Source organism: Astatotilapia calliptera, chromosome 15 (genome assembly GCF_964374335.1).
Source record: "Astatotilapia calliptera chromosome 15, fAstCal68.1, whole genome shotgun sequence".
Lineage (NCBI taxonomy): Eukaryota > Metazoa > Chordata > Actinopteri > Cichliformes > Cichlidae > Astatotilapia > Astatotilapia calliptera.
Window position 1 is genome coordinate 39,047,638 of NC_137436.1, and position 12,976 is coordinate 39,060,613.

The following is a 12,976-nucleotide window of genomic DNA, read 5'->3' on the forward strand; positions in this document are numbered from 1 at the left end:
TTTCAACACAACAGCAAAGGTTTGAGCTGTCACTTCAGAAAGCATTGTGCCAAAAACAAAAGAAGTCAGTCTAAATTTGAGAAAAATTATTATTGATTTTGACAAAGCAGGAGATGGATATACAAAGCTTTCATGGCATTTTCAACTGTTAAGAACTGGAGTAAGAAGTGTCATCAAGAAATACAAAGAGCGCCATACAGATAGAACAAGTACTGTCACAGTGATGAATAGTGATGTGTCGGTCGCAAACGAAACGCTCTTAGAGCCATATCTTTGACGTGAATGACGCGAGCCGGCTCCTTATGGGTTTTATTTTCTTTCTCTCACCCTCTCTCTCGCACTTTTTTCCGCTTCACTCCGCACGCGAGCCTTGTGCTTTGCGCTGGGCAGTGGGCCGGTGGTTACACTCAGCCAGGGTGCCAGGGACAACAATGTCACATTAGAAAGGTATGGTAATCATCCACAACTATTTTCAGTTGCAGATGATAAAGGATTCAGAAAGTTTATTCATGCAGCCCCATATGACAGAGAATATGCATCTTCTTTTTGTTTTCATATTATAATTTATATTTAATTGTGTTGTGGTTTGCAGTGTTTTGTGTTGTTTCACTTTAAATTTGTTTAAAAGGAAAAAGCTGAAAATTTAAATAGTTAAAAGCTGAAATGTGAATAATTGGTTTTTTGTATTATTTGATTTATTTATTACATTTTATGTGGAGTGAATAAATAAATGTCTATTTATGGTGGCCCCTAGAAACAAAGCACGTAAAAACTTTAAAACACGTACAAAACACAACAGAAGTGCTCCAGGATGCTGGGCGCAGTGTTGAGCTTTTGTTATAGTGGCTACACAAGCCAGGAAGTACCAAAGACCGGATCTGGTGTGTGGTAGTAACAGGTAAATGAACATTTTTTTTAAATTATTTGAATATATATGAGTGCTTGTGTATAAATACACAAACAATACACATATGCTTTCAATTGTGTAATTTCAGTGATCTAGGTATTGTCATGGTCCGGGTGAATACGGGGTGTTTCCACTCTGCTGGGCTCCACCTTCAGACGGAGACTCCAATCAGCTTCCACACCTGGTTCCAATCAAGTCACCTGCATATAAGACCAGCATTCACGACAGACCCCTGCCAGATCTTCTGCTAACACATGTTAGTGCTAGGCCGCCAAGCCCTTGCGAGAACTCTGGATTACTGTTTTTTCTCCTCACCGTGTTTTCTTTCCTTTTTCGCCATAGGACCCATCTGCCTGCCTCCCTGCTCAGCTCCCCACTCCAAGCCTATTCTGGATCTGCTTTGGACCAACTGCCTCCCTCTGTGTCTGCATTTGAGTCCACACCCACTGCCTGGCCCTCTCGGCCGCAACAGGTATCTCTGTTTTGGAAGTTCAGTTAACGCTAGAAATGTGTTTTAGAGTTTGTACGTGCTTTGTCTCAAGAGGCCACTGCATATATTTATATATAAACATATATAAATAAACTTTTTTTTACATTAGTAATTCCTTTTGTGCATAATTTTATATTATTGTTAATAATAAATTAATTAAAGCAACAAAACAACCTGATGAGCCGGTTGGGAGCCGAAAGAGCCGGCTCTTTTTAGTGAGTCTAGCCGAAAGTGCCGGTTCTCTAAAAGGAGTTGGAAATCCCATCACTAGTGGTGAATGACCTGCGCAAGCCGGTAAATGAAGTCTCAAAGAAAACAATCACTAGAACCCTGCACAGGAATGGACCGCAAGGTTGCTGATCAAGAAAAAGTCCACTTCTGCAGAAGAGACACCTTAAAGCCAGTCTGAAGTATACTAAGGACAGCCTGGAGAAGATTATGTTTACTGGTCAGATGAGATGAGAAACCCAAAGAACACCTGGGACTAAAACATGGTGGTGGGAGTAGCTTCAGTTTATTTGGAACTGGGCAATTTTATCAAGGTGGAAGGACTGTGAAGAAGGATATATGTGAAGACTTTGAAAGAAAAACTCAAGCAGTGAGCAGCAAAGCTGGTTTTGGGTCATCACTTTCTCTTCCAATGCAATAATGACCCAAAACCTGTGCTGCTACTGGTTAAGAACGACCTCAAAGTAAGAATGTAAGGCCTAACTTTAATCCCACTGAAAATCTGTGGGGTGAACTGAAGACCCATGTTCATGCCAGAAGACAACCAAATCTGGAGAAGCCTGAGAAATTCTCAAAGTAGAATAGGCTGGTATTGCACAGGACACGTGTGTGAGACTTTTTGCAAGACATTTTTAAACTACAACAAACAAACTACAGGCTGTACAGAAAGAATACAGAAAAAACTATTACTGTACCATTGAGAGATTAATAGTTTTAATCCTGGTAGTTTTTGTTTTTTCTGAAATGATATTGTTCCTGTGTGCATGCAAGTAAAATAATGTAAACATCTAAAAATGAAACCAGGATGTTTGGAAAGGCTCTGTTAAGAAATTAATTCCTTTGGAAATACTTAATAAAAAAAATCATAGGGTGAATAATTCTGTCCTCAGCTGTAAGAGTAATTTCAAATAGGAAAGCATTAAAATCCTGCAGGTTTATATTGGACTGACTTTGGACAGATGTCTGCCAAGTCTAGTTGTACTGAGGAAGTTAACCGTACATCACGTCCTCTGAAGATAACGCATTTATTATCAGTTTGGGACCTCATGATGCAGTCTGTTGACTTATGTTCCAAGGCAACTAATAATTTTTTGAGTATTCAATACGACATGGTTATCAAAGTATTTGTTTCTTTTCCACTATCTTTTATGTATGAATTCAGATGCATTTGAAATGGTATTTTAAGTATCTTGTATTTTAAAGCAGCGGTCTCCAACCTTTTTTGTGCCACGGATCGGTTTATGTCCAACAGTATTTAGACCGGCCTTTAAGGTGTCGAAGGTAAATACAACAAAATAAAAACAGTATTAAAAAAGATTTATTGATAGCATATGGGAAAAGACCCAGGGAAACCGAGTTAATGAAAAAAAAAACAATTAAAAAAATAACGATAAAAACTGATAAAAACCATGCACTTCACACCCGAGCCACAATTCTCACGTCCCGGTACCAAACGACTCATGGACCAGCACCGGTCTGTGGCCCGGGGGTTGGGGACTGCTGTTGTATAGTTCTGAGATTGAATTCAGCCAAATTCAATATGTCCTCTGCTCTCAACCCAAAGTGTACATATGCTTGTAACTAAAGCCTGCTAAAACATAATTGGCCCGTAGTTACTACTGGAAGCACAAACAAGTCAAAGCATAAAATTTTGGGTAGCAAAAACCTTTTGTACAAATTTTGCTGTTCTTACGTATGCAGATTAACTATGTTGCCAAAAATACCTTTAACTTTTTCCTTCCGGTGCTCCAGTTACTTCCATGGCCTCAGGTGTATAAAGTCAAGCAGCTACACAACCAGACTGTTTATGCAAACATTTGTGAACTTGTTGGTCGGTCTCAAGAGCTCAGTGAATTCTAGTGTGCTACCGTGATAAGATGCCATGTGCAAAAAGCCCAGTCATGAGATTTCCTCACTTCTAAATATTCCACTGTCAGCTGTTAGTGGTGCTATAAGTGGAAGCAAGTGGGAATGACAGCCATGAAGTGGGAGGCCATGTAAAATCAATGAACATGCTGAGGCACAGTGTGCAGAGGTTACCAACTTTCCTGTAGCGTCAGTCACTACAGCCCTCCAAGATGGCATCGCATCCAAGCCTTACATCACCAAGCACAATGCATAGTGTCGGATGTAGTTGTTGTTGAGAACCGGTTCCCACTGTTTTCAATTCCTCAATTCCTTTATCGATTCCAGTCGCCCCGAATGACGTCACCACGTTGCGGAGCGTCATTTACTTGGCAGGAAACATGGCGGCTCAAACGCTCAAAAGTTTGGTTATACTTTACGAGAACGGATGACAACAGGGCAACTTGCAATACTTGAAAAGTAGATATTTCATTTAAGGGAGGAAACACTACGAATATGCAAAAGCATTTGCTCACAAAACACGCTATGACCTTAAATGAATGTCATGTTTTTAATTCCGCTCGACTCGTGAATCTCAACCCAGCAGCAGCGGTAACGTTTGCACGTCCTCTCCCGTTAATGCGGCAGGTAAATAATCAGCTAACAGTGCATATTATGTTAGTGCGATCTGCCTTATTACAAACCTGCCATTACTGTGCATTTAGGTGACCATGATGAGAGAGACAGAGTCTGGCTCAGATGCTGGCAGTTCTCGCTCCAGTCTGCCGGTAGCGTCTCCTTTCAGGCCAGGATAGACGAACGTCACCGAGCAGTGACTAAGTTTGTGGTCAAAGGCTGCCACAGCAGATGCCCCGATTTTCGGTAAGTGAATGTGTTTAATTGTAGGCAGGGACATTACTGGATATTCTTGTGTAATTGCTACAGAATAATTTATGTTATACTTTGATATTGCTACAGAAGAATATTTATTTTATTATTTTACATTTACAATTTTTTTCCTGGGGACCCTGTGACACCCCATTGAAGAGCCGTAGGCTGGATCTCTTAAGATGTCACTGTTGGGTTTGTAAGGCCATGTTACTCCTAAATTTCTATCTTGTTCAAAGAGAAGATATAAAACAAAGTTCTAAGCTAATCAACCTTAGTGTTCTCCTTTTTTAAAAAGAATCAATAAGAGAATCAATAAAGAATCGAATCATTAAACAGAATCGAAAATGGAATCGGAATCGTGAAAATCTTATCAATACCCATCCCTACTAACAATACTTTTTAAAGTGTTCAAAATGAATAAAAATGTAATATCTTTACTTTTTCTCCAAACAGATTCAAGTCATTTCTTATTCAGATTGAAATAAATCAGTGCTTAATAGAAAAAAATGATTGAAGCTGAAGAGACATTCAGAACTGTAACATCACTGCCAACTTATTATCACATTTTAAAATGCAGCCTCACCATTCTTCTCTGTCCTGCTCTCCGACACAGTCTGTCCTTCTCCGTCTTCATCACTTTAATGCCAAATTGTCTATTTGAAGTAACGACTGAGTGCAAGTTAATTATGAGAAAGACTGACAGAGGAAGAGAGGGACAAACGTGTCTTGTCTGGCCAAAATTCCACTTTCCCCAATTGGACAGCAGGCGGAGAGCTGCCCCCGGCTGACTGGAGCACCAATTAACATCCACAAAGAGAGGCATGAGGAAACCTTTCTAACTCAATGCTGTGACCTGACATTCACCCATGCAAACTGTGTATATTAACAGCCTGCCAATGAGGCCATAATGAGATCACACCCAAGCAGGACAGAACTTTGGCACAGTATACTGACTGGAACTCTTACATGATCTTCAGTAGTCATGTTTTATAATATAGAGCTCACAAAAATATACGATTAAAAGTACAATTCCATGTATATTTCTTTAATGCTACAACAGGACACAGAGGCTTCTACTTGTATATATATACTGGAGTTAAAAGCAAAAGCAAACTCACTGATGTGCTATTTTTAAAAACCTTTATTGGCTTTTCTTAATAATAAATATGACATTTTTTATTTGACTGAATTTTCATGTCATAGTCAGGTGAAAAACATTTACATAGGAATCTAGCACCCAGTTGCTGCTAATGAAAAGCACTTGATTAACTGATTCTCAGTGTTATGGTGTGACCACCTTTATTAAAGTAAAAGTTTTTGCATTTCGCAGGTCTGAAGCCTTCAGTTGTGTGCGAACACAAAGGATGGACATCACCACAAATTCACCCCAAGACTGGATTGTGCAATGCTCAAAGAAACAGCAAAAATCCCAAGAGCTACATCTCAGACTCTGCAGGCCTTGCATTGTTCGCATTGTTAAATATTAAAGCTCATGGAACAAGCTTTTGTTCCATCCAAACATGTATGGTTTGTTTGGATGAATTGCCAGGAGAAAGCTGCTTGACTATAAAAAAAAAACAAACACAAAAACATGGCAGCATGGTTTAGGTTTGCAAACTGCATCTGAGCAAACCACAAGACTTTAGGAAAAATGCCATCAAAGTGGAGATTTTTGCCCATAATGCACAGTTTCATGTTTGTCAAGAACCAAACACAGCATATCAGCATTACCACATGTTTAGGATGGTGGTGAAGGGGTGATGATTTGGGTTTGTTTTGCAGCCACACGACCTTGGCATCTTGCAGTTAGTGAGCTGACCATGAACTTCTCTGTATACCAAAGTATTCTAAAGTCAGAAATAACGCCATCTGTCTGACAGTTAAAGCTTGGCTGAAACTGGATCATACAACAGGAAATGATCCTAAGCACAGCAGCAAATTCAGTGGCAGGACTTTGAGAGAGCTGTGCATAAACAAGTACACACAAACCTTAACACACTGAAGAGACCCATACCAGTTATTAGAAGACTGTCATTTACTTTAATATTCTTTCCAAGAAACAAAGAAACGTGTTCTGTAAAAATAAACGTAACTTTTTTAAAAGTCATTTGGATTTTCATCTTAATACTTTTGACATTTAGCCAGCACAAAACTCTTGTGATACACTAGTTGTTGTTAGTCAAATTCGAGCTATTAAAGATGACGTAACCAGAAAACATCTTTTAACCCGTGCCGTAACCTGCACCTCCCAAGACATGTCACTACACGTTGAGTTGACTCACCTAACACTGACGTGGATGGTGTGGAAGATTGCGGTGTGGAGTTATGAGTCATTTCCAGTTATGTTGTAAGTTAGGACGTAGACTTCCAGTAGAATCAAATACACAACCATAAATAACTACACAAAATACAACATAGATAACTATGCAAACTCCTTCTTTTGCTGTTTTTAAGGTTCCACTTTAGCGGTTCTTACTCAGACACTTAATCAGAAACTGAAAATATAAGGAAAAAAAAGTATTTTTCACACTATAAGGCGAACTTAAAGTCCTTTAATTTTCTCAAAAATTGACAGTCCGCCTTATGTATGAATTCTGGTTGTGTTTACTGACCTTGAACCAATCTATGTGGTACACGGCACAAAATATGTCAAAAAATGTTTTAGTACGACTTTGGTAAGCTACGAAGCCGCACCACCTGATGGGTTGTCGGACCATTACTACTACCATAGTCAGGAGCCTCGTGGAGTCATCTGGGTCCAAATTCCACTTCAGGTCATAAAGTCAAAGGGATATTGTGCCATCACTGAGAGTTAAAAGTGGTCTAAATTCTTTAGCTGCCTCCCATTTAACATCCAGGGACCCATGAAAACTGAATTTATTAAATTTAACGGAGTTAGAAGCTAGCGGAAGTTAGCTCGCTAGTTTCCACCTAAACATGATATAGCATGTTCTGACTGAGAGATTTCTGAACAAATGCAAATGTGCAGCTCTGCTATCACTTTCAACATAAATGAAGACAGAAAACTAAACAGCAGTGACGTTTGTAGGGTTACTTAAGTTGGGCTAGCTGGTATATAATGATGTGCTATGTAATCGCTAGCTAACAGCTATGTTAGCATAACATAAACACAGTGAAGCTGGAGGATGAACACTAACTTTTTTCCACTCGATAAAAGTTAACCTGAGGGTTCCTGATGGTTAGGGACAAATGCAATCTGCATGGCAGGATGCTGTAAACGGACCAAACTTCCGTCAGGAGAACAACTGAGATAATCCTCCCACAATACGAGGTTAGTCATTAATATACTGCAACAACATGGGAATAGAGCAGCTGTGAGAGAATTCAACATTAATGAATCAATGGTGCGGAAGTGGAGGAAGCAAGAAGAATGATTTGAGTAAAGTTTGACTTATCTGACTGTTTGGTTTCGCTTAATGCACCTTATAATCCGGTGCGCCTTATGGTCCGGAAAATACGGTTTATATATGTTCAAGTGATTGAACGAACCACCTGGCAAACTGTAAAGAAAAATGAACATTAAGGGCTTGCAAATCGCTAGCATTTATTAATATTCATTTTGGAGTTCATGTTTCTATGACTTTGATACTTCCCATTATAACCCCTGGGAGCCCAGTTGAACTGAAGTGTGCAAAACATGCCGGAGCAGTTATGAAAAACAGTTATGCAACTGTTGAGTCCACATAAAATGCAGGAAATACTACTGCAGGAATGTGGAGCACTGTTGGTGTTGCAGGTGGAGCGTTCCATTCAGCCTTTTTGAAATGAGAGAGAGAGAGAGGGGGGGGAGGGGGGGTTGCTAATTCATATGGTGCTCAGTGCTGACTGACCTGAAAAATAAGTACAAAGTGTTCCCTCCTGTCTTGCTGCGGAGATCCGTGTCAGCTCAACAGTCTGTGGAGATGTGCAAAGATATGGTGCCCCTTTCTTTTGCTTTCCTTCCTTGTGTCTCTCTCCTTTGCTTACACCCCCTCCTATCTTTTATCTCCTCCATTAAAGAGCTGAAATTAAATCTTTGGCAAAGCTCCTGCAGTAATCCTGGATTCCAGGACTCTGCACTTAAACTGAGGTCGGCCTGAGATCAACCTATTCTCTTTTAGTCTCACTGTGACTATTTTGTTTTGTCCTCTTGTTGTACTGTACAAGAAAGACAGTAACTGAGAGACATGAACTGTTTTTTGTTTTGCTTTTTGTCATGCCAATCCTATTCATCCATGTGTTACAGGAAACTCACGAATCATAGTTTGATACATTGTTTATGTGGTTCTCAAGTTTCACTGATACATAATAGCAAAGAAAGAAAGAAAATCTCCTAGAGTGAGCAAAGTTTTAACAAAAAGGCAGAAATAAGGAATTCACGTTCGTCCCCTTATTTAAGCTCATAAATCAAGACTACATTCTAAATAGATTATAACTGTTTAATATAAAATGGGCATTAAAAAGATGCTTCACAATAACTGATGGGGCGCACAGTTTTGATACAAGGAATGCATGCATCAGGTCTGCCTCGTTATCTTCTCAGATTTTGCTTCATTGATATAAACAATTCTGCAGATTCTGCAGATATAGCAGAGGTTCACCAGCTAAAAAGTACCTTGCATGGCGTACGAGCATTTTAAGACGCTTTTGCATTGTGTGCATGTTTGAAATTTTTGACTGGATGAACTGAAGTGACACACGATAATCCCAACATAGCCTTAGAGTTCTGTTTACATTGTGCCATAAAGGGCGATATGAATCGCTTGGGGAGCATTTGGAGACTTTCAAAATAGCAGGAAAAACACGTTAAATTCACAAGTGAAAGATGCTGTGTTAAACATGTTCATCAAGGAGGAACTGACATATATTTCCTTGGACCAATTATGTCAGTGGGCCCAAGTTTACATCAGAAGATTATGTCATCTGGTTTAGAAATACTCAGCTTGTTTGCACAAGCGTATTTTTAGCCTCTTGCTCAGACAGGAGAAACACTCCTCTCACTCACTGCTATGAGAACAGATCACCCCAGTAGAGAAGTGAAAGTGATAAAGTGGTGCAAAATTCATCGCCACACCAGCAAAGCTAACTATGACAGCAAAGTCATGATACAATTTCTTGACACCTTCCATTCTCCCATTCACTTCCAAACTGAGCAAAGAAGGAAAATTGTAGCAAAAGGTCTTCACGTGTTTCCAAGTACTGAAGTTCATTACACTTTTACTCACGTGACAAGAGAATTGTTGCACCTCAGCTGGAAACAGTGCAGTGAAATATGCAGAGATTTTTTTATTCTGCTAGAGCAAGTCTAAATACAAAAATAACTTGGCTAGGACCTGCTTACAGAAATGGGGCAGCACAGTGGTGCTCGGGTTAGTTCTTTTTCCTCAGAGCAAGAAAGTTGTGGGTTTGAATCCACTGACCAGCCTGTGTCTGGGTGGATTTTCTCTGGTTTTTTTTATAGACTTTGTTTTTCAGGTTGTGTGTAGCTTTCCTTCAGCTAATCTGGAGCTTTCAGTGCAATGCATTTAAGAAGTCTGCACTATACTAAAGACTGGCCCATACTCTTATCTATGAAGACATCTTCAATCCTTTTTTAATCAACAGCAACATTTACAGAACTATTTGGACTTGGAGTCAAATTCAACAGTAAAATCATAATCAGATATAATTGTCTGATGTCTATGAAGCTGTCTATTAAGGGGTTTGACAAAATATCCTGTTTATGCTCTTCTTTCATAGGACTAGCTCTGAAGTAACACTAAAGCAGTGTTACTGACATCTGCCTGCATGAATATGACAGGGATGAGAAAGAAAGAGAATGTGTGAACGCGGTACCATGTGGTGAGTTGCGTCTTTGTGGAATCAGCTGGAAGAGCAGCCAGCCTGTGGCACATGACATGAAAAATAATCTCACCTGACAATAATTTGTATTAAGCTACCATTCAGATTTAATTACTTCTTAACCCTTTAAGACCTACCATAGAACCAAGTCCGCAAGAGCTTATATTATATTTTTTACATGCTGCAGTGCCATCTTTGGGAGCATTTCAAGTTGCTATACATCAATACAACCATTACAGCCTAAATTCTAATAATATGTATACATTAAGTGCATAGTAATTACATAAATTGCAAAAAAAGTGCAATAAACTACAAAAAAATTGAAAATCATTTTTGTTTTTCTAACATATATTTCTAGTTAGAGAAATTTAAGAGGCTTATCCCTCAAAACTGTAAATACAAAAAAGTTGCACAAAATAGTTTCCCACCAAAGGAAATTTATTTTGAGTGTCTTCATAGTTTTATTTTTGAAATACACCAATTTTTATACACTGCAGGAAAAACAAAAATAAATATTATAGTGCAAATTTGCAAAAAAGCAGCATATGCATCAAAATAAACTATTTCCAGCAGTGCAATATGAGTCCTAAGCATCCCAGAAACGACACAGAAAGTCATAAAGTCAAACATAACTTTTAAAAACACCAGTGTAGGCTCATGAGGCCCTCATGGTAAAAAAATACATTTCCGCGAAAATGACGTCACTTCCGGTTTCGGGCAGGTGATGGCAGACAGGCGATCGTTCACGCTGACGTCTATTCCAACATAGGAAGTGTTACGAACAGCTGATTGGATCGGCAAAGTGTGTTTCTGGAATATTGTGTTTTTGTTGCTTTAAGTGCTTTTTATGCAGTTTTTGCAAAGCTATATGTGAAAGGAAACTGTGACCTAAGACAAGCTGATGGCATAAGATGTAAGTCCAACTCCTCCGGTTTCATATGCAAAAAAAATTATTGCGCTAGCTCACGTGGTTGCAGAGCTACCGGGATTTAAATGTAGTTGCACAAAACGGAGCGTGCCCGCTCTGACCGGTTTTAAAGGGTTAAATGAAGGAGCTGGAATGCCCTTCGAGGTCATTTGTGCCAGACTTTAAGGATTACTTTCCCTCGCTTTCTCAGTCACGTCCACTCCGGACTCGTCGCATCTCATTTCAAAACAGCAAGGATGTGATGCAACCTTGCTAACCACTGTGTGTCTCTATGTCCATCTTTTATTTACAGTATGTTGTGAACGGGCTACGTTTGACCTGATGCTTCCTGAAACTCCTCCAACAATTTTTCTTTCATTAATCTATCTAATATTTTTGATAACATTGTCTTTAGAATTACCATGATAGCATGCTGTTGTTGGCTGATACCAAATAGTGTATTGCTAAAAGAAAATGTGCTTTAGTATTTTTGTACATACACATAAAAAGACTTCTGACAGCATCTATTTGGCTCACATTTCGGCTCACTGAAGCATGGAAATGTCATGCCGAACAGTTTGGGTCGCACAAGGGTGTAACATTTTATTTGGTGGTATTTGATGGTTTGGGCCCCAGGAAGACTAGCAACCACTGTTGTGGAAGCTAATGGGGTTCCTTATAAATAAACAAATAAACAAACAAGCATATTGTAACACACTAGAGCTGGTTTCATCCAGGGAGTTACATTCTTATAGTTTTGCATTCTCACAAACACTGCAGTACATCACGTCAAGTGTAAGGCCATAACACAGACCCTCCTGAACTCCTCAGCTGGTCAAATTCACATGTAGCTCTACATATACAGCTGAGAATGACTACGAAGCTGGACTTCAGAGAGAGTGCTGTGGGGAAAACAAGAACAAAAACTCCCAACAGCATTAACAGACAAAGGGCAACATGAACTGAACTGCTTCAGGAAAGTTCCACTCTGCTGTTTTGTAATAGTGTGTGGGCACGACTGTAGAGGATGAAGCCTGTGTGAAAAAAAACTAATTATGCTGTACTCAAACAGCCACGTGTGAGATTGTGCCTGGTCAAGCTGGCTGCACAGAAACGGTTGCTAAGGATTCATAAACACTACTATATTTTCAAGCCGAAACTTCAAAGAAATTGTTCACATGAACTTCACATTTGCATTCAGAGGAGCTTGTTTCTGTGACATTATCACAGAACTATGCAAACTGCACCTACACTGTAATTTAAAATGTGAATGAAAGCATATTTGAATCATTGTTTCCCTCTCAGCAGCTCAGTGCTATTTTGACTAAGTATGTTTTTTCACGCAGTGTCATATCATAATGAGAACATATACAGTCTGCTGACTGAGTTGAAAACAAGGAAAATATTGCACTACTTTTTCAAAACGGCATGCTCGGAAAGGAACTGGTTACAATTAAAATGAAAATGTGCTGCATGAACAAGATAAATACTTTGTGAACACCCACAAACAAGCAACAAACAGACTGTCAAGGGCACACAGACAGCTAAGCCAGAGAGACAGGGTTTGTGCATCTGTGAGTGCAAGCATCAGGGCTGTGGGGGGAGCAGGCACGACACCGGCACGTGTTATGGCCGCTTGCTGTGGCACCCTGGTGCCTTGAGGGAAGGGTGAAAGGGGCTGATTGATCACCTGCTGCACAGAGAGGCTTCAGTCAGCATTATACAGAAATAGACAGTGATAGAGGGAAACAAAAAAAAGGCAAGAGAACAGATGTGTAGAGATTAAGAAGAGAAAATAAATGCTAATCATAAGAAAAGGAATAAAAGAGATAACTAGGAGAGAAAGTGATTAAGAGAATGCTTATAA

General features: G+C 39.4%; 1 long non-coding RNA gene across 1 annotated transcript; it reads left to right on the plus strand.

The window, feature by feature from the left end:
• Nucleotides 1-721: 721 nt before the first annotated feature.
• LOC145420621 (uncharacterized) lies at nucleotides 722-5,823 on the plus strand. The gene is made up of 3 exons (XR_013901948.1): nucleotides 722-1,379; nucleotides 4,196-4,352; nucleotides 5,692-5,823. It is a non-coding gene; the product is annotated as an uncharacterized LOC145420621 (long non-coding RNA).
• The last annotated feature ends 7,153 nt before the right edge of the window (nucleotides 5,824-12,976 follow it).